Raw genomic sequence first — 20,907 nt, forward strand, 5'->3', positions numbered from 1 at the left:
TATCTTTGGATTCCCTGCAGTGTCAGACAGAGTGCCATGCTCATAAAATACGGAATAAGCATTTTGCAGAATTGGACTAAATGTAAGCATAGGAATAAATAGCTATATTCCAGTTAGAGTTTAGTAAATATTATAGTCATTAATGTAGTATAAAACTCACTATGTTTCATTGGGCAAGGAAATACTAAATTTTAGTAAATAATACATTGAAATCAATATGACATGCCTAAAAAGCAAAAGTTCAGATGACCTCTAAATATATCCAGCTTTCTGTAGATATCCTCTGATTCTAGGAAGAATTATAAATCAGGAAATTATATTGGCCATAATTTCAGGAAGAAATATTCTATAAGGATTTAAATCAATAACAATATTTAAAAAGAGTAATTTGTATTACAAGAAGCGTACTTTCTCTCAGAAGCTTCCTTTCTTCCTTGCTTCCTTGCTTCTTCCTTCCTTCCTTCCTTCCCTCCCTCTCTCCCTCCTCCTTCCTTTTTTTTTTTTTTTTTTTTTTTTTTAGAGTAAATTGGCGTTAGGAGCTAGGTGCCTATTTAAAATCAAATAAATGTGGATTTATTTGTCATAGCAGACTGAATCTCAAAGTGGTCCAAGAATTAAACGTAAACAATAAGGGGCGCCTGGGTGGCTCAGTCGGTTAAGCGTCCAACTTCGGCTCAAGTCATGATCTCACAGTTTGTGGGTTCGAGCCCGAGTCGGGCTCTGTGCTGACAGCTCAGAGCCTGGAGCCTGCTTCACATTCTGTGTCTCCCTCTCTCTCTGCCCCTTCCCTGCTCATGCTGTGTCTCTCTCTCTGTCTCAAAAATAAACAAACATTAAAAAAAATAAAAAATAAATAAACGTAAACAATAAAACTAGACATCACTAATAAAAAGACATGGGGACTATTTTAAATTACTTTTTAACTCAAATTTATCAAAAATATTTGGACGTCTAAACTTTGTACCACACCTAGAAAAGTTTGTTCAATTATAACATAAAAATTATGTTTAAATACCAAAAACTACCATAAACAAAGAAAAACGATGGATGGCAAAATGGAAACAATAAAAACTCGTATTTCAGATAAAGGGTCAATTTCTTCAATATGGAAAGAATGTTTGTAACCTCATAGAAAAAATACCAAATGTTCACATGAAAAGTGGCCAAACATGATAATTGAAGTTAACCAGAAATGAAATTCAAACAGCATTAAACATGTGAAAAAATACTCAACATCACACATAATAAAATATACACAAAATAAAATTATATTAAAATGATTTCCAAGCAGGAATCCTAAAGTGCTAAAGATAACGCTGTTTCAGAGAAGAGTTTGGGACAGAGGGGGCAATAGCACTTTCATATCAGTCAGAAAATTGTTAATAACAGAAGGAAGAATTTCCTTTTTGGATGTTGACATATTGGTTTAACAACATATCTCTACTAGTTTTTGTATCTAGTTATATCTATGGTTGTATGTGAGAAAAATATAAATAAGAAAGACCTCATATATAAGAAAAGTTTACCTTATCTAAAAAGGTGAACAAAGATGCAAAACCTCTATCAACTGTCAGGGCTAACCAACTCCCAACCTCTGCTAGTCTTTGTGGTACATTAGTAATTAAAAATTATTAGTCTAAATGCAGTTTTTAAAAAGTCGTTTAATAAATTGCACTAATTATTAACATAAGAAATAGAAGAGCCATCATTATTCATCACATGAGCATTAAAAGGATAATAATAAATAATTTTGAGCAGCTCTATTCCCACAAATTTGATAACAGATAAAATGAACCAGCTCCTTGAGAGACAGAAAATAATAAAATTCACAAAAGGAAAAAATGATAATCTGAATAGGCCTATAATTATTAAATACAATTTAATTAATAATTAATAATCTCTCATAAAAAAAGCACCAGACCCAGATGGTTTTACTAGTTAATTCTACCAAACATTTAACAACAAATGATACCCATTTTCTACAATCTCTTCCAGAAAATATAACTAGAGGTAATACTTCCTAACTCATTCTTTGGTGGCAGTATTGCCTTAATACCAAAAACAGATAAAGATATAACAAGAAAGGAAAATTACATACCACTATCTCTTAGACACAGATGCAAAAATCTCAACAATATATCATCAAATTGCATCTAACAAAGTATTAAAACAATTATGCACTATGACCAAATGTGATTTATTCTAGGTATGTAAGATTTGTTCAAAATTCAAAAACAATTTACTTTAATACATCACATCAATGGGCTAAAGAAGAAAAAAAAATGTATGTAATTGTATCATTTGATGTAGAAATATTATTTGACAAAGTCCAACATCCATTTATGGTAAAATGCTCAGCAAGAAGAAATAGGGGAATTTCCTCTATTTGGTAAATAACATTCATAAAATCTCCAGCTAATATCGTACTTAATAATGAGAAATTGTGTACTTTCTCCCTATGACCGGGCACAAGGCAAGGATGTACTTTCTTACCAGTTCTGATAAATATTTTTTTGGAAGTCCTAATTTACTGCAATAAGAAAAGAAACAGAAATAAATAATGTGCATATTTGAAAGAAAGAAATTCAACTGTTTTCATCTGTAGATGAAATGGCTGTATATGGGGAAAAATGTAAAAAATAAAGAGAAAATTCCTGGAATAAAAAGATTATAGCAAGGTACAGAATACAAGATTAACATTAAAAAGTCTATTACTCTCCTTTATAGCAGGAAAAACTAATTGGAACTTGAAATTAAAAACACTATCATATCCCTTACATCAAAAATGAAATACTTAGATATAAATATAACAATATATTTTTATAGGATCAATATGTGGAAATAAAAAATTCTTTTTTTTAAGAATTTTGTAGATGTTTGTTTATTTTTGATGAGACAGAGGGAGAACAGGAGAGAGGCAAAGACAGAGGGGGACAGAGGGGGACAGAGGATCCCAAGCAGGCTCCACTGTGACAGCAAAAAGCCCAATGTGAGGCTTGAACTTGAACTGTGAGGTCATGACCCAAGCTGAAGGGGGATACTAACTGACTGAGCCCCCCAGGTGACCTGAAACACAAAATTCTTATGAAAGAAATTAAAGAGCTAAATAAATAGAGATGTATTCCATGTTCACTGACTACAAGATTCAATATTACAAAATTTCAATTATTTCCACCTTGATCTATGGATTTGATATAATCCCAATCAAAATTATATCAAGCTATTTTGCATATATCAACAAAGTGTTACTAAAATTTATGTGAAAGAAAGAAAGAAACAAACAAAAAAACATTTGGGAGAAGAATAACATCACAGGATGGATATAACCCAACTTCAAGACTCATGATAAACCTAAATTGACCAAGACATGCTATTAGTGAAATAATAGACACACATGTGAATAAAAGAAAATAGAATCCACAGATGGATCCACATACATCCTAGAGTGATAGACTCCCTCCTCTAGCAAAATAAAAAGTGGTGACTGGGGCACCTGGGTGACTCAGTCAGTTAAACAACCAGGTGTTGGTTTTGGCTCAGGTCATGATTTCACAGTTTGTGAGTTCGAGCCCTCTATCAGGCTCTGCACGACAGTGTAGAGCCTAGATGGGATTCTCTGTCTCCATCTCTATCTGTCCCTCCCTCTCTTTCTCTCTCAAAAATAAACAAACATTTTTTTAACTTTTTTTTTTTTTTTTTTTTTTTTTTTTTGAGAGACAGAGAGAGAGCAAGAGGGAGGAAGGGGCAGAGAGAGGGAAACACAGAATCTGAAGCAGGCTCCAGACTCAGAGCTGTCAGCACAGAGCCTGACGTAGGGCTTGAACCCACGAACTGCGAGATCATGACCTGAGCTGAAGTTGGATGCTTAACCAACTGAGCCACTCTGGTGCCCCAACAAACAAACAGTTTTTAAAAAGTGGTAACTGAGGGGCACTGATTTAAGATGACAAACAGAGCCTATGTGTTCTTTTCATCCCTGACATTATAGAAACCTAGATTATAGAAAACATGCAAGACAAACAACAAAAATAGTAACTGCCATCAGCATACAATAAACTAAGCCAATTTTGAAAATTAGATACCATAAGAAAATGGTACTGACATCTACAGAAAAAATAACTAGAGAAAATATGCAAGAGTCTAGTCTGGAAGTGCTTTTCTTTTTAAAGTTTATTTATTTATTTTGAGAGAGAGAGAGTGAGCAGGAAGCAGCAGAGAGAGAAGGGGAGAGAGAAAAAATCCCAAGCAGGCTCCACATTATCAGCACATGGAGCTTGGTGTGGGGCTCGAACTCATGAACAATGAGATCATGACCCGAGCTGAAATCAAGAGTCAGACACTTAACCAACTGAGCCACCCAGGCACTCCTGGAAGTGCTTTAAAAAAACAAAACAAACAAACAAACAAACAAAAAACCCAAAAATGCTAGGAGTCACCAAACAACATGAAAATACAAAACAGAAATAAGTAACTCAATTAAGAGAAATATGAGTTTCTAGAGGAACATAAATTGAGATGGAACATAAACTAAAAAATTGTAACACTCCTGCCACCAGTTTGAACACAGTGTGTACAATAAAATATCTTGGAATTTACATTTCTAATTGTCATAGATAACACTACTAGATATTAGATGGGGAAAAATGCAAACAAATATAAAAACAGGGAAATAAATTCAAGCCCAATTTGCGGGGGCAGAGATAAATACTCAAAAGACAGGTAAAAAATCATGTTCCTGTGGTAGGTAGCCTACAGCTTGGCTTTAGAGTTGCCTAACAGCCCAAAGCAGAGGGAAGATATGATTAGCTCACAAATGAAAGGGTCTGCAAGATACAGCGTTAAATAACAGTTAAGAGATTCAGAAGCAAGTCTCATAAGAGGAGCTGAAAATAAATTTCCCAATGAGTTTTTACAAAGAGGATGCGCTCATTAACATTCCTTAAATTAATGTAACAAATTTGTTAACAGGAAGGTTTGTTATCATGTTCCTCAGGGACAGGCATTATAATAATTTTTGAAAGGGTTTTACATTATTTTTCCCTCTTTAATTTTCAGGTAGACTAATGAATTTTAATTTTGAGGACTGGTTACAGGGTGATCCCAGTGGTTTTCACAGAAATACATAATAAAACATTGCTTAATGCAGCACTTCAGGGGTAAGTAAAAAAGTGGTTTGTCAGTACCTGGAGTTCAATTAGGAACTCAGGAGACAAGCAAAAGTTCCATCTTTATCAAAGAGGATTATTATTATTTTCTCTTTATCAGCAGGAGAGAGACCTGGGCTATGGCTATGACTAAGATATTCACTATTTTGAAATCAAGAGTGGTAATGAAATATAACCAGCGATTATCAGATCTATTTTGAAATATGTCCGTGTGTATTTAGCTACTGAATTCAACATAATGGCGTTTATGATATGGCAACAAGATACAATTACATTTCCTTTCAAGGTACTACTGTAAGACAGAGAACTTTGTTTAATTTTATTGCGTATTATATTTCTGGAAAATCAGGATTTGATGGATTTAGTAAGAATTAATAAACCAATCCAGCAAGCTCGCACATGAAGTAATTCTCATTCCAATAAATGGTTTTCTGGCAATTGACTTCTGCTTCCATGATTTATCAACCTAACATGGAACAGGCCTACAAGGAGTACAGTAGAATCCTCTTTTGCACTTGGTCCTGTCTTTGCAGACCAAGAAGAGAAAAGCAAGAAACATAACATATCTAAGAATAGGTTGGAAAAATATGTTCTTGTTAAGTTGACAGCATATGAATCAACAGAAAATAAAGGGAAAGAAATAAAGGCACACAAAGTTTACTGTTCTCTTTAATCGTGGAAGTGCTTTATGTCTGTTGAAGGAAAACAGCACTATTAGAGTTAACTGAGCATGTTAAACTGTAAACCACAGAGTGACTACTCATATCATAAACTTAGTTCCAAGGGGTTGCAGTAAGTTTAAATTTAGAGGCCATGGCAACCTTACCATGGATTAATAAGGCAAAAGGAGCAGTTTGGATGAAAAATGCTCTAGCTGAAAAGCATATGGAGTTAATTTCTCAACTACCACGTGGATTTAGGATAATCAAATTTCAGAGGTTTATGTGCTTTAAGACCCTTCATCAGGTGATAGTTCTCTACAGCGTGTGAAATTACCTGGCTGATTGAAAGCATCCACTCAAAACTTCATTGATATATCATGTGACAAAAATTTCAGTCCATTCCAGGAAGTTATATAAAAGGATCTATCCTTGCAGCAACCCCAAATCCATATGGAAACAAAGACTATATGACAGTACAATAAATTACAACAATAGGCTATACTCTCATTCACTAGTCAATTGAACACATTGTGTGTGAACAAGTATTAGACTTGGCACAAGACGAGTGTTTCCTGCCCTTGTGGAACACATAATGCATGCAAAATAGCCTAGGACAATGACTGCACCCAACAACTAAAGAAAGTTGAGCTCACAGAAAGTGAGAAAAACAGAATAATGTGCCTCCTGATAAAAGTACATGAGACCACCTGACCAATTTTCCACAAAATATTAAAACTGAATATAAATAAGCTTTTAGATCTAACTGCAAATAATGAATACATAGAAGACAGAGGAATATGCTAAATGTCATTAAATATCCTTATCATGGGCATACAATTTAAACAAATCAGCTTAGAGGAATTAACAGGGCAAGTAACCCATGATTGTTCAACAAATAAATGGCAAGACAATAAACAAATAAATAAATAAAATAATCTATGTATAAAACATATTTAAGAAAGATACTAATTTGTTGTAATGTATACTTATTTTCTGGTTAATGATTTGATTCCCAATTCAAAGAAACAAACTGGACTGGGGAGAGGAGCAGAGTCATAGAAACAATTACTAGTTATTTTATACTACTACTATAATTATGGAAAATACTATAGAGTTTTAGATGTGACAAGTGGTATAATTTTGTAAAAAGATCCTCATCTTTTGGGGCACCTGGGTGGCTGAGTTGGTTTAGTGACTGGCTTTTGATTTCGGCCCAGGTCATGATCTCATGGTTGTGAGATCAAGCCCCGAGTTGGGCTGTGTGCTGAGTGTGGAGCCTGCTTAAGACTCTATGGGGTGCCTGGGTGGTTCAGTCGGTTGACTTCGTCCAACTTCGGCCCAGGTCATGATCTCGCGCTTTGTGGGTTCAGGCCCCACGTCCGGCTCTGTGCTGACAGCTTGGAGCCTGAAGCCTGCTTCAGATTCTGTTTCCCTGCTCTCTCTGCCCCTCCCCCACTTGCACTCTGTCTCTCTCTCTCTCTCTCTCCAAAATAAACATTAAAAAATATTTTTTAAGATACTCTCTCCCCCTCTACCACTCATGTGTGCACTCTCTCTCTCTCTCAGTAATATAAACTAAAATCTCTTCTTCAAAAAAGATCCTCATCTTTTAAATAAATAAATAAATAAATATATATATATATACTGAAACGTGTATAGGAGTTATTTCAAAATAATGAGCTCGGGAGGGGTGGTTATAGGTATAGATGAAATTGTCCATGAGTTGTAATTTTTGAAGTTGGGTGATGAGCATGTGGGGGTCAGTAAAACTATTTTTTTTAACTTGGAAATTTTCTTACAAAAATTAACTCTTTCTCAATAGTGCATGAGAGAATAATAACATATTAGTAGAAGTAATAATAAAGGGGACGATGATATGTATGAGAGAGGAGTATCAATCTCAGAATAAACTCTGTTTCAGAAAGATGACATTTATATTAAGAACTTAAAAATAAGTAGGAGTGATTCAGATGATATCGGGTAGAGGAAGTATTCAAGTCAGGGTAACAACACATATGAAAAGTTTTGTGGTGGAGAAAAGTGGATTAACAACAAAAACAACCAAACCCTCCAAACACTCAAACTGAAGCAGAATAAAGCAGAGGGTAATGCTAATAAGTGTAGTTATATAGATACAGACTGAATCTTGTCAGTCTTAGTGACTTTAGTAAATATTATAGACATATTCTTATGAAAAATTGAAAACCATACATTTGGGCAGAGAAACATATTAAATATGAAGCTTTAAAAGATTATGGCTATAGACTATGTGTGTCCCATTCCCAAATTCACATGTTGAAACCTAATCCCCAATGATATTAGGAAGTGGGGCTTTTGGTAGGCGATTAGATCATGGAGTAGAACCCATTGAGATTAGTGCCCTTATCATATAGATCCAGGAGAACACCTTCATCCCTTCAGCCTTGTGAGAATATAGAATACAAGGAAGGGGGCTCTGACCAGACACCATATCTACTGGCAACTTGTCTTTTTGTGAGACATAAATTTCTGTTGTTTATAAGCCACCCAGTCTATAATATTCCATTAATCGTAGCCTCAATGGACAAACACACGTTACCCTTGAAGAATGAGGTGGATAAGATCAAGCATAGAGGCAGGAAGAACTATGCCACTATAGCAAAAATTGCATTGAGCAATGACGGTGGCAAGGAGTAGGAAGAAGGGAGTACACATATAGAGAATTGGATGGAGTCAAGAAATATTTAAGTGGTAAATAATAAAGACTGCTATCCTATATTGGTGGTGTAAGGGAGAAATAAGTCAAAGAAGACTCTCAGGGTTCTGGACAGTGAATAGAGACACTACAAGTGGACAGGGCACCTGGGTGGCTCAGTCGGTTAAGCACCTGACTTCGGTTCAGGTCATGACCTTGCAGTTGGTGAGTTTGAGCCCTGCATCGGGTTCTGTGCTGACAGCACTGAGCCTGGAGCCTGTTTCAAGATTCTGTGTCTGCCGGTCTCTCTGTTCTTCCCCCACTCACTTGCGCACGCTCTCTCTCTCTCTCTCCAAAAAATAAACAAACATTTAAAAAACTAATCGGGCGCCTGGGTGGCTCAGTCGGTTAAGCGGCCGACTTCGGCTCAGGTCATGATTTTGTGGTCCATGAGTTCGAGCCCTGCATCGAGCTTTGTGCTGACAGCTCAGGACCTGGAGCCTGTTTCAGATTCTGTGTCTCCCTCTCTCTCTGACCCTCCCCTGTTCATGCTCTCTCTCTGTCTCAAAAATAAATAAACATTAAAAGAAAATTTAAAAAAAATAATAAAAAATAAAAACTAAAAAAAAAAAACCACTACAAGTGGGTAATGTTATGACTAGCTGAAGTATAAAAGAGGGCCAGTTGGAGGTAATAAATATATTTTTAGTTCTAAACTTACAGGGTTTCAGGTACTGGTCTAGCAAAATAAATGTAAAAGTCTCATAAATATGGGATCAGTAGGAAAATTGTAAAAGCAAAAGAGTACCTACACTTAAGTCAAAAGGGACTCCAAACTTTAGTATCCCAGGAGATGCCTTCTGCTGCCACGTAGGATAGAGTAGGTTATATCAGCCATCCCATGTAACCCTGCAAGAATCAGGAGAAACTGTATAAATAATACACCTATATTTAAAGAAATTAGAACACTGTGTGAACAGTGAGAGGCAAACGAATTGAAATTCTGGAGATAAGGGAGCCCATCCAAGTTGAATTGGCCATGACTGGCCATTTTCTAGAATGGGACATTTGCAGAGTTTGATCAGGGACTGAGTATCAAGTTTGGTTTCCACAGCTTTAATGAAATGGGAGGAAAAAGAGAGAGACCTTGGCAGACAAATGGGTATGAGGTTGAAAACCTGGAGAGCCTTGAATGAGCAGCCAGTGTTCCCCCATCGGGGCATTATTTGGGCTCCAAGGTTGTGTTCCATAGGCTTGAGGAATAGAAAGCATCTTCTAAAAGGCACAAGGAAAGCTCTTATAATCTTTCAGTGCTTCATAGGCAAAGTCCTACCAGAGGGAGAGGCTGCCTTAAGGACACATTTGTCTCTCCAGCAGACACGTGTCCTATTGAAGCCTCAAAGAAAGGGGCCAAAGGGCAAAGTTCAAAACTTCAAAAGGATAGAGCTGAATATCCTTCATTCTTATTTTGGGATGAGGAAATAGAGACACACCAGGAGTAGAACGAAAAGTCAGGGAAGTCTCTGCATGAGGAAGAGGGGTATAAACCAGAAGTAAATTGACCCTCCCTAAAACATACATCATAACCTGACTCAGCTATCCCATGTTGCTTGATGGTATTGGCCCCTCACCTTATCTAACCCTAAATACAAAATAGACAAAATATAAACTCTCTCCTTAGATTTAATAGAAAACTTGATAAGCAGAAGATAGGATTAATGAATTCAAGGAAAAGTAATAGAAAATATTCAAATTGAAGCATAAAAAGAAAATGAAATGTTAAAATAAAACAAAATAAGAATATAAGGAACATGCAGTGCACATGAATAAAATATATAAATCATTACATTTACAGACATTGAAAGTATCTTGTGAAATTTTGAAATTATAAGAAATAATTTACAAATGAGATAAAATTGTCAATTCCTTCAGAATGCAATTTATTAGACTGAAAAAAAAAGATTAAATAGAAAATCTTAAGTATTATATGTGAAAAATAATGTTATCAATTGAAAAAATATTTCTCACACAGAAAACTCTATATATGTATGTGTATATTTCTGTGTATATATATATATTATATACATACATATACATCATAAACCCACATATATACACACATGTAACAAAGGATTTGTATTTAGACACATATGGGACACCTGGGTGGCTCAGTCATTGAGCATTCAACTCTTGATTTCAGCTCAGGGTATGTTCCCATGATTCCTCTGCCCCTCTACCCTGTTCACACTCTCTCTCTCTCAAATAAGAAATAAGAATAAAAAATTAAAAAAGGAATTTGTATTTAGTATATAAAAATAAGACCTACAAATAAATTAGAAACATTCTGACAAACCACTACATAAATGGATAAAATACTTGAATAGGTACCTCACAGAAGAAGATATTTTGATGATGAATAAGCATAATTTTTATTGTAATAAACATTTCACTGTATATATTTTTAATTAAACATATATTTATATTTATATATAACATAAATATAGCATACTTTATATTTATTATATATACAAATATACTTTATTATATAGTATATATAATATACAAATATAATATATATATATATATATTTATTTATAAAAGTTCTCAGTAACATTAATAGGGAAATGCAGACTAAACTCACAAAGAGACACTACTATGCTCCCAAACAGAAGAGGTGAAATTAGAATAACAGAAATTACTTCCTGCTGGTGAGCCTGTGGAACAGGAATTCCCACATAACAATGAGTATAGTGTTAATTAGTACACTCATTTTTGAAAAAGTGAGACTAAAGTGAAACACACACATTCTATGACCCTGTGATCTCATTCCTACATAGCTACCCAAAAGAAAAAAAAGCGCTCATTTTTAATAAAATGTATGCACAGGAACCCAAGAGAAATTAGCACTATGTCCCATAAAAGATATATAGTAAAATTTCCATTCTGTAATTATAATAGTAGAAAGTAGAAACAATATGAGTGTCCAGGGGCACCTGGGTGGCTCAGTCAGTTAAGCATCTGACTCTTGATCTTGGCTTGGGTCATGAGCTCACGGTTCATGAGTTTGAGGCCAGCATTGGACTGTGCTGACAGTGCAGAGCCTGTTTGGGATTTTCTCTCTCCCTCTCTCTCTCTCTGCCCTTCCCCCATTAGCTCACGGGCTGGCACGCTCTCTCTCTCTCTAAATAAATAAATAAATAAATAAATAAATAAATAAATAAACTTTTTAAAAAAAAGAAACAATATTGGTATCCATAAAAAAAGGAACTAATATAATACATTGTTCCATTCCATTCACACAACGGAACACTGTACAGCTATTCAATAACAGGGATGAATGTCACAAATGTGATTTTGAGCAAAATAAACAGGATATAAAAAGGTACACAACGCGATTCCACCTACACAGAGTTGAAAAACAAAAGTAACATGTGGTACTAGAGATCAAGATAGGTATTATTTTAGTGGAGACGCATGGGAGATTGACAATAGTCTATGTGTTTATCTAGGTTGTAACTCCATGTCACCTTATCAATGTGTAAAATGTCATGAAACTGAACACGAGATTTTTTTGTTTTTTGGATTTTATTTTTTTTATTTTTTATTTTTTTCAATATATGAAATTTATTGTCCAATTGGTTTCCATACAACACCCAGTGCTCATCCCAAAAGGTGCCCTCCTCAATACCCACCCCCCCACCCTCCCCTCCCTCTCACCCCCCATCAACCCTCAGTTTGCTCTCAGTTTTTAAGAGTCTCTTATGCTTTGGCTCTCTCCCACTCTAACCTCTTTTTTTATTTTTCCTTCCCCTCCCCCATGGGTTTCTGTTAAGTTTCTCAAGATCCACATAAGAGTGAAACCATATGGTATCTGTCTTTCTCTGTATGGCTTATTTCACATAGCATCACACTCTCCAGTTCCATCCACGTTGCTACAAAGGGCCATATTTCATTCTTTCTCATTGCCACGTAGTACTCCATTGTGTACATGAACCACAATTTCTTTATCCATTCATCAGTTGATGGACATTTAGGCTCTTTCCATCATTTGGCTATTGTTGAGAGTGCTGCTATAAACATTGGGGTACAAGTGCCCCTATGCATCAGTACTCCTGTATCCCTTGGATAAATTCCTAGCAGTGCTATTGCTGGGTCATAGGGTAGGTCTATTTTTAATTTTCTGAGGAACCTCCACACTGTTTTCCAGAGTGGCTGCACCAGTTTGCATTCCCACCAATAGTGCAAGAGGGTTCCCGTTTCTCCACATCCTCTCCAGCATCTATAGTCTCCTGATTTCTTCATTTTGGCCACTCTGACTGGCGTGAGGTGATATCTGAGTGTGGTTTTGATTTGTATTTCCCTGATGAGGAGCGACGTTGAGCATCTTTTCATGTGCCTGTTGGCCATCCGGATGTCTTCTTTAGAGAAGTGTCTATTCATGTTTTCTGCCCATTTCTTCACTGGGTTATTTGTTTTTCGGGTGTGGAGTTTGGTGAGCTCTTTATAGATTTTGGATACTAGCCCTTTGTCCGATATGTCATTTGCAAATATCTTTTCCCATTCCGTTGGTTGCCTTTTAGTTTTGTTGGTTGTTTCCTTTGCTGTGCAGAAGCTTTTCATCTTCATAAGGTCCCAGTAATTCATCTTTGCTTTTAGTTCCCTTGCCTTTGGGGATGTGTCGAGTAAGAGATTGCTACGGCTGAGGTCAGAGAGGTCTTTTCCTGCTTTCTCCTCTAGGGTTTTGATGGTTTCCTGTCTCACATTCAGGTCCTTTATCCATTTTGAATTTATTTTTGTGAATGGTGTGAGAAGGTGGTCTAGTTTCAACCTTCTGCATGTTGCTGTCCAGTTCTCCCAGCACCATTTGTTAAAGAGACTGTCTTGTTTCCATTGGATGTTCTTTCCTGCTTTGTCAAAGATGAGTTGGCCATACGTTTGTGGGTCTAGTTCTGGGGTTTCTATTCTATTCCATTGGCCTATGTGTCTGTTTTTGTGCCAATACCATGCTGTCTTGATGATGACAGCTTTGTAGTAGAGGCTAAAGTCTGGGATTGTGATGCCTCCTGCTTTGGTCTTCTTCAAAATTACTTTGGCTATTCGGGGCCTTTTGTGGTTCCATATGAATTTTAGGATTGCTTGTTCTAGTTTCGAGAAGAATGCTGGTGCAATTTTGATTGGGATTGCATTGAATGTGTAGATAGCTTTAGGTAGTATTGACATTTTGACAATATTTATTCTTCCAATCCATGAGCAGGGAATGTCTTTCCATTTCTTTATATCTTCTTCAATTACCTGCATAAGCTTTCTATAGTTTTCAGCATACAGATCTTTTACATCTTTGGTTAGATTTATTCCTAGGTATTTTATGCTTCTTGGTGCAATTGTGAATGGGATCAGTTTCTTCATTTGTCTTTCTGTTGCTTCATTGTTAGTGAACACAAGATTTTTACCTTTTAGCATATGTGCATTAGTGTGCCCGGGCTGCCATTACCAAATACCACACAGCATAGATGGCTTACACAACAAATATATTTTCTCACAGTTCCACCATCTAGAAGTCCAGGAACAAAGTGTTGACAGGGTTGGTTTCTTCTGAGAGCTCTCTCCTTATCATGCAAATGGCTGCCATATCACTGTGTCCTCCTATGGTCTTTCCTCCATTGCCTACAAATCTGTGTCCAAATTTCCTCTTCTTATGAGAACACCAGTCACAGTGGATTAAGGCCTCCCCTTACGACCTCATTTCACCTTAAGTGCCTGTTTAAAGCTCCTATCTCCAAATAATCACATTCTGAGGTACAGCGAGTTTGAACTTCAACGTATGACTTTTGAGGGGACACAGTTTAGCCTATAATAGTATGCAGTTTATAAATCAATAGGTAAGGAAAACATATCAAAATAACGTTTAAAGGGCAGGCAGAAAAAAAGCTGGAAATAAAGACTTGGATGGAACAGCTTGAAAGGAGAAAGCCAAGAGTTTGTGGTATCACAGATTCAAGGGAAAAGTGTTTTTAAAAAGGGGATGTGTTCACATGTCCCCAATGCTCTAAAGAGCTGAATGAAAATGAGGATCTGGAAGTGTATATAGGCTTTATAGAAAAGGAAAGTCATCACTAATCTTCAGAAGAGCGGTTTTGCTGGAGTGCAAAGGGTAAAAGACTTATTCAAGTGGGTCAAGTAGGGAAAGGATGATCAAAGAGCAGAATAAGATAGTGGAGCCACTTTATTTGAGAGGTTCACCTAGAAATAAGAAATGAGATGGCAGTAGCTGGATGGAAATATGGGCTTGAAAGTTGTCATGATTTTAGCTTTGGCTTTGGTTTCTTTGTTTTTACAACCAGAGAAGATTTTTGCATTCTCAACAGCTGGTGAAATGCAGGCGACTGGGAGGCAGCAGTTGAAGGTATGGGACCCAGAGGAGACACTTGCTTAGATGCTGAAGAGAAGTTGGGATCCAGGGCAGTGACAGAGCAGTTTATGTTTGGAGAGATGGGCAGCTCCTGCCTATAGAGATGAAAGATGGAATAGAGGGGATTTTAACTAGAATCTTATCAGTAGTGGCCAGCCCTCATGATGTTTCATATGCAAATGATGACAATGAATGCGTCCTGTTCTCAGTCATCCATACTGGATGATTTTCCTCAGCTCTCACCAGTACTTTGGATGTGGCCAGAGGGAAAGACAAAGAGTTGGGGGCAGCCTAGTGGTGTAGAAGAACCATTTTACTGGAATAAAGTCACTTATGCTCACAAGAAGTCAATGTGATACAGGCTAACGTACTTCATGTGTATAGGTTAGCTCTAGTTTATCCAAGAAAACATTGAAGATCCTATGAACTATCTATCTTCCTCACATTCACACGGCTAATAAAGAGTGAGTCAGAATGTGATTCACTCGGATTCTATAGAACTATTACCTTTAACCACTATACTATCGTGAATAAAAACTATTACCTTAAGCAATAATTTTATGTTAAAATAGACTTAATATGTGTAACAAAGAATGTGTAATAACAAGAAAGGTTTATACAGTAAAGTTAAACAAAAAAAATCTCAGATTCCAAAATTAACCACATGACATTGTCACAACTACATCTAGCATAATGCCAGGCACTTAGCAGATACTCTGTAAATATATACTGAATAAACTGTGTTTAAAACACAGAAAATACCAAAAACAACACAGAACTGAATGGTTTAATGTGGTTAATCTTTGGGTAAGGGTGATTACCTTTCCTCTATTTACCATATTTTTGATTAATTGCTATGGAGGGCTTTTAAGAAAACAAACAAAAAAAAATAGGTAAAATAAACTGAGAACAGTCTTTCCCAGTGAAATTGTACTACCCTCCAATAATTAAGACAGTGTATCCTTTATTATTCTCCACTCCTGTGGCTACACTGTAGGGAATAAATTTCTGCAAGTTGCCACTGAGAACTCCCTGTCTGGGGTCTGAATGCCAAGCTGTAGAGTAGATTCTGGATTGATGTAGTAAGTTGACCCAGGACCACTGCTTTCCATGAAGGGGTAGTAGACAGACAAGAGCATACACAGGTCTGAACCATCTGGGGAAAAGCCCTAGAACTTAGACATTTGCAAATCTATTACACAAGTAGCTTCAAGAGTATATAGACTGGTTCTTATAGGCAGGCTTTTTAACCTTCCTGAGAAACCTGCAATTATATGGGGAACTAAGTGAAAATTGTGTGAAAATAGCAGCGAACAAAATCATCTTCTGGTAGAATGTAAATAGTAGTTTTAGAAGAGGAAGGGGGGAAGATAGAAGAGAGAGAAGAGAGAGGTTTAAAGCATTTTTTAATAATGGGCAAAATTTGGGGGCGCCTGGGTGGCGCAGTCGGTTAAGCGTCCGACTTCAGCCAGGTCACGATCTCGCGGTCTGTGAGTTCGAGCCCCGCGTCAGGCTCTGGGCTGATGGCTCGGAGCCTGGAGCCTGTTTCCGATTCTGTGTCTCCCTCTCTCTCTGCCCCTCCCCCGTTCATGCTCTGTCTCTCTCTGTCCCAAAAATTAAAAAAAAAAAAAAAAAACGTTGAATAATGGGCAAAATTTGTTTTCTATTCCACATATCCAGGTGTTTTTGTTATTTCTGGAGCTTTGCAGTGAACTCAACTGCAAATTAACAGAAGAGAATTAATGTTGGCTGAACTAGAGCAAATGGTATGTATTTGCATAGATTTAATATAGTCCTCAACCCTTCCCTCCTGCCTCCTTCCAGCATGCACCCATTTTCCCTGCAGGGAAATCTCATGTACACATTCAATAGCTCTTCTTTAAATGCTTATTTATTTTCAATTCCTTAATCTGACTGTTAATGCTTGCCCCATTGAGTTTCATTTAAGGTGGGAATTCCTATATTTTTATTACTGAGGTCTTGGAGCTTTAAAGAATCACTTCTTGCTGCATGTAATTTTTAGTTTAAGGAAAGAGGGTCCCAATGCAGTTTTTAAGTTGAGAATCCCTTCTTTTTTTTTTTTTTAAGTTTATTTATTGAGAGAGAGAGAGAGAGAGCAAGGGATGGCAAAGAGAGAGAGGGAGAAAGAATCCCAAGCAGGTTCCACAGTTAGCGCAGAGCCCAATGCAGGGCTCGAACTCATGAACCATGAGATCATGGCCTGAGCCCAAATCAAGAGTCAGATGCTTAACTGACTGAGCTACACAGCACCCCCAAGTTGAGAAGCCCTTCTTAATCAGGTTGCCTGAGGGATATGCTCAGTCACCACCCACAATCGGTGGGTGTTACAGCTATGCCTCTTCAGAAACATGCAGTTGCCTCTAGTGTTTCTCTTTCATTCCAGTCCCATTCTCTCAGAGCACTATGTTGAGGACTGTACTGAGGGTAAGTCCTTAGCAATGGGAGTGGCAACCTGGAATGTCTCTATAAAGGACAATTGGACTATAGCTTTCAAATTTAAAAATGAAGTCTTTGGGGCGCCTGGGTGGCTCAGTCAGTTAAGCGTCCAACTTCAGCTCTGGTCATGATCTCACAATCCATGAGTTCGAGCCCCGCATCACGCTCTGTGCTGACAGCTCAGAGCCTGGAGACTGCTTCGGATTCTGTGTCTCCTTCTCTCTGCCCCTCCCCTGCTCATGCTCTGTCTCTCTCTGTCTCAAAAATAAAAACATTTAAAAAATTTTTTAAAAAAATAAAAAAAATGAAGTCTTTGATTTAGCAATTTTGAATACAGGTATTTATTCTACAGAAGTGTTTCCAATGTCTTTGTCATACGAGATGTAAAATTATATATATATTTGGATATTAGTCACATAACTGTAATTACAAAATATAGGGAAAAATTGGTTTACGTGTAAGAAGACTGGTAAAATAAATTATGCTATCTTCATAAAATGGAATACTCTGCAGCTGTGAAAAACAATGAGGTCTCCGGGTGGTAGTTTTAAATTAAAAAGTCAGCTATAAAGCAATGTGAGAAAAGAATAAATAAACATAAGGAAAATACACACACATATATACAACAGATCTAGATATATACATACACACATACATAGATCTCTTGTTTTATATGTAATTACTGAATGATATTATTAAATGCACAGAATACCTTTAGAAAATAAATAAGGCAATATTTGTTGCTTTCAAGGAGAAGAACTGATTAATCTGGGAACCAAACAGGGAGGGAAGCATACTATATACTTTATTCACTCCTGTGGTTTTGAATTTCAGTCAATGTGCATGAATTGCCTATCCAATAGTTACTAAATAAAATAATATTAAGATAAAGTTTACAATGATTAGATACCACTCGTTTTAGTATTGTCATCCCAAAGAAACTCGTATAAAGCCAGGGATTGCCTAGGCCTGTATATCCTGTGTATCATCCAGTCACAGGTAGGATGATTAAGGTTAGGCAAATGATTTAGTTGTCTTGTAAGAGAATTTTATTGGCCTATTCACTTTAGCATCTTATTTGTTTGCATTTCACACACGCACACACATGCACACACAGTTTTCTATATATGTGTAAATGCATATCTTTCCATGTCTATATGCATATAAACAAAATAATCATATTAATAGCAATAATAATGTTGCAAAAGCCATCTTGAATGTGAAACATTCAGAATTAGGCTCTTTATATGTATGGGCCTGATAAAAAGAATGATCATATCACTGAAAGTCAGGAGAAGGAGAAATCAGATGCTAGGATCTAATCACCACCATTCATTTTATATATTGTTTCAGGACATTAATAATGGCATACAAGTTTAGGATGAGTGGATATTTCTGTTGGGCTGACCCTTTTATCATCATTAAATATTCTCTTTAACTCTGGAAATATTTCTGATCATAAATGTTTCCTTTTTTAATAGTATTAAGGCAATACTAACTTTCTTTTTGGTTAGTATTTCCTTGATGTATCTTTTATCTTTCTACATCATTTTATTTCCACCTTTTCTATGCCCTTATATTTAAAGGTATTTCTTATTATGAGAGTTATTTTCTTCTTTTCTAAATCCTATAATTTTTATCTTAATTAGAGAACTTGATCCATTTTTATTTAATTAATAATATATTTGAGCTAAATCCACCATCAAAATCTATGCTCTGTAGGAATATACATATTTTTTTTCATAGTCTTGCCTTCTTTTGAAATAATTATGAATTTTAAAAATCACTCCATTTCCCCTCTAATAGCTTGCCTGTTACACATTTCCTTACTTCACTTCTACATTTCTTCTTGTCTTGTCAGAGTATATAAAAAATTATTACTTTTACCACTTCCCCAACAACAAAAAGATTTTATGACCCTTACTTACAACATATATTAAAACTCAAAAACCATTATTGCCATTGTTTTAAACAGTCTCTATTTATTTAGATCTACATACAGACTCATTTTTACTCATTTTTTAAAACTTGCTTCATCTTTCATCTGAGATTATTTTTTCTTCTAGCTAAATGACTTCCTTTGTATTTCTGTTAATGTGAGTTATTCTTTTTTTTTTTAATTTTTTTTTAATGTTTATTTATTTTTGAGACAGGGAGAGACAGAGCATGAACGGGGGAGGGGCAGAGAGAGAGGGAGACACAGAATCGGAAACAGGCTCCAGGCTCCGAGCCATCAGCCCAGAGCCTGACGCGGGGCTCGAACTCACAGACCGCGAGATCGTGACCTGAGCCGAAGTCGGACGCTCAACCGACTGAGCCACCCAGGCGCCCCAATGTGAGTTATTCTAACACAGGCTACTACATCATGGCCATAAGCAAAAGACTTAGCCATTGTTCCTTCATTTTGAGTTCAATGAATATTTATTGGATCTGGCTTTTTCTCTAACAGAGGGAGAAGATGGTAGATGAGAAGGAATTGCTTATAATAGAACAAAGATAACAAACCTGTGGCCAACTTACTATATTGAAAGTAGAAATAGATAATAGGGGCATAAAGAGGCATAAGTCCTTTTGGAGAAGGCATAAAGAAGGGTAAGTACTTTCTTTTTTTTTTTAACGTTTTTATTTATTTTTGAGACAGAGAGAGACAAAGCATGAACGGGGAGGGTCAGCGAGAGGGAGACACAGAATCGAAACAGGCTCCAGGCTCTGAGCTGTCAGCCCAGAGCCCGACGCGGGGCTTGAACTCACGGAGTGCGAGATCATGACCTGAGCCGAAGTCGGCCGCTTAACCGACTGAGCCACCCAGGCGCCCCAAGAAGGGTAAGTACTTTAAATAAAGGCATAGTCCTTTTGGAGAAGTACAGATAGAGGGAAGAGTAATAATAAACATCGTAGAGGACAGTGATGAGGAGTGTTGACTCTTGTATCTGCAGATCTAAGTCAAAAGTTCAAGTCTTCCCTTGTAAACTGGGTACCTTAAGGGGTAAACAAATAACACCTGTCTAAACTTCCAGTCCCAGTCCTAAAATAAGAAAAATAATATTTTACTTTATGAGATGAATATGGGGATTAAGATAAAAAATAATATATCTAACACAGCACATAGAAGCTCCATAAATCATGCAATTATTAAAAATTCAAGAAAGGCTTCATTTACCTTGTATCATTGGAGTTGCCTTTGCAAAATAAGTCAAATTTTCAGTGGAAAGATATCAGAAGTAGTAATCTACCTGGTGAAGAATCAGCAAGAAAAATGGTCTGAGCTCTGAATAAAATTACTATGTTCAGGGCACAGCAAAGAGTTAAGGCTGTGATGCCCTGAGCTACCTAGTGGGACACAACTCTGGAGGAAGGTGTTTTGGAACTTCATCATGAAGGGCTTTAGGTGCCTTGAGAAGGTAATGATTCATGAAATAGGCAGATAACCTGCAGTGGAGATTTGTGCTAAATGGATAAAGCATCATTATGGATATTTGTACAGCAATGTTACACTTGACCATCTTATCAAACAAGTTCAGACTTGTTTGCTAAAACACA

The 20,907-nt window shown here is 36.5% G+C and overlaps 1 long non-coding RNA gene across 1 annotated transcript in view; it reads right to left on the minus strand.

The window, feature by feature from the left end:
* LOC125932953 (uncharacterized) overlaps positions 1-20,907 on the minus strand; it is a 174,029-nt gene that overhangs the window by 132,150 nt on the left and 20,972 nt on the right. Inside the window, exon 2 of the long non-coding RNA XR_007460806.1 lies at positions 9,314-9,410. This is a non-coding gene — a long non-coding RNA (uncharacterized LOC125932953). The remainder of the gene's footprint in view (positions 1-9,313; positions 9,411-20,907) is intronic.

The sequence above is a fragment of the Panthera uncia genome, chromosome D2, assembly GCF_023721935.1.
Source record: "Panthera uncia isolate 11264 chromosome D2, Puncia_PCG_1.0, whole genome shotgun sequence".
NCBI lineage: Eukaryota > Metazoa > Chordata > Mammalia > Carnivora > Felidae > Panthera > Panthera uncia.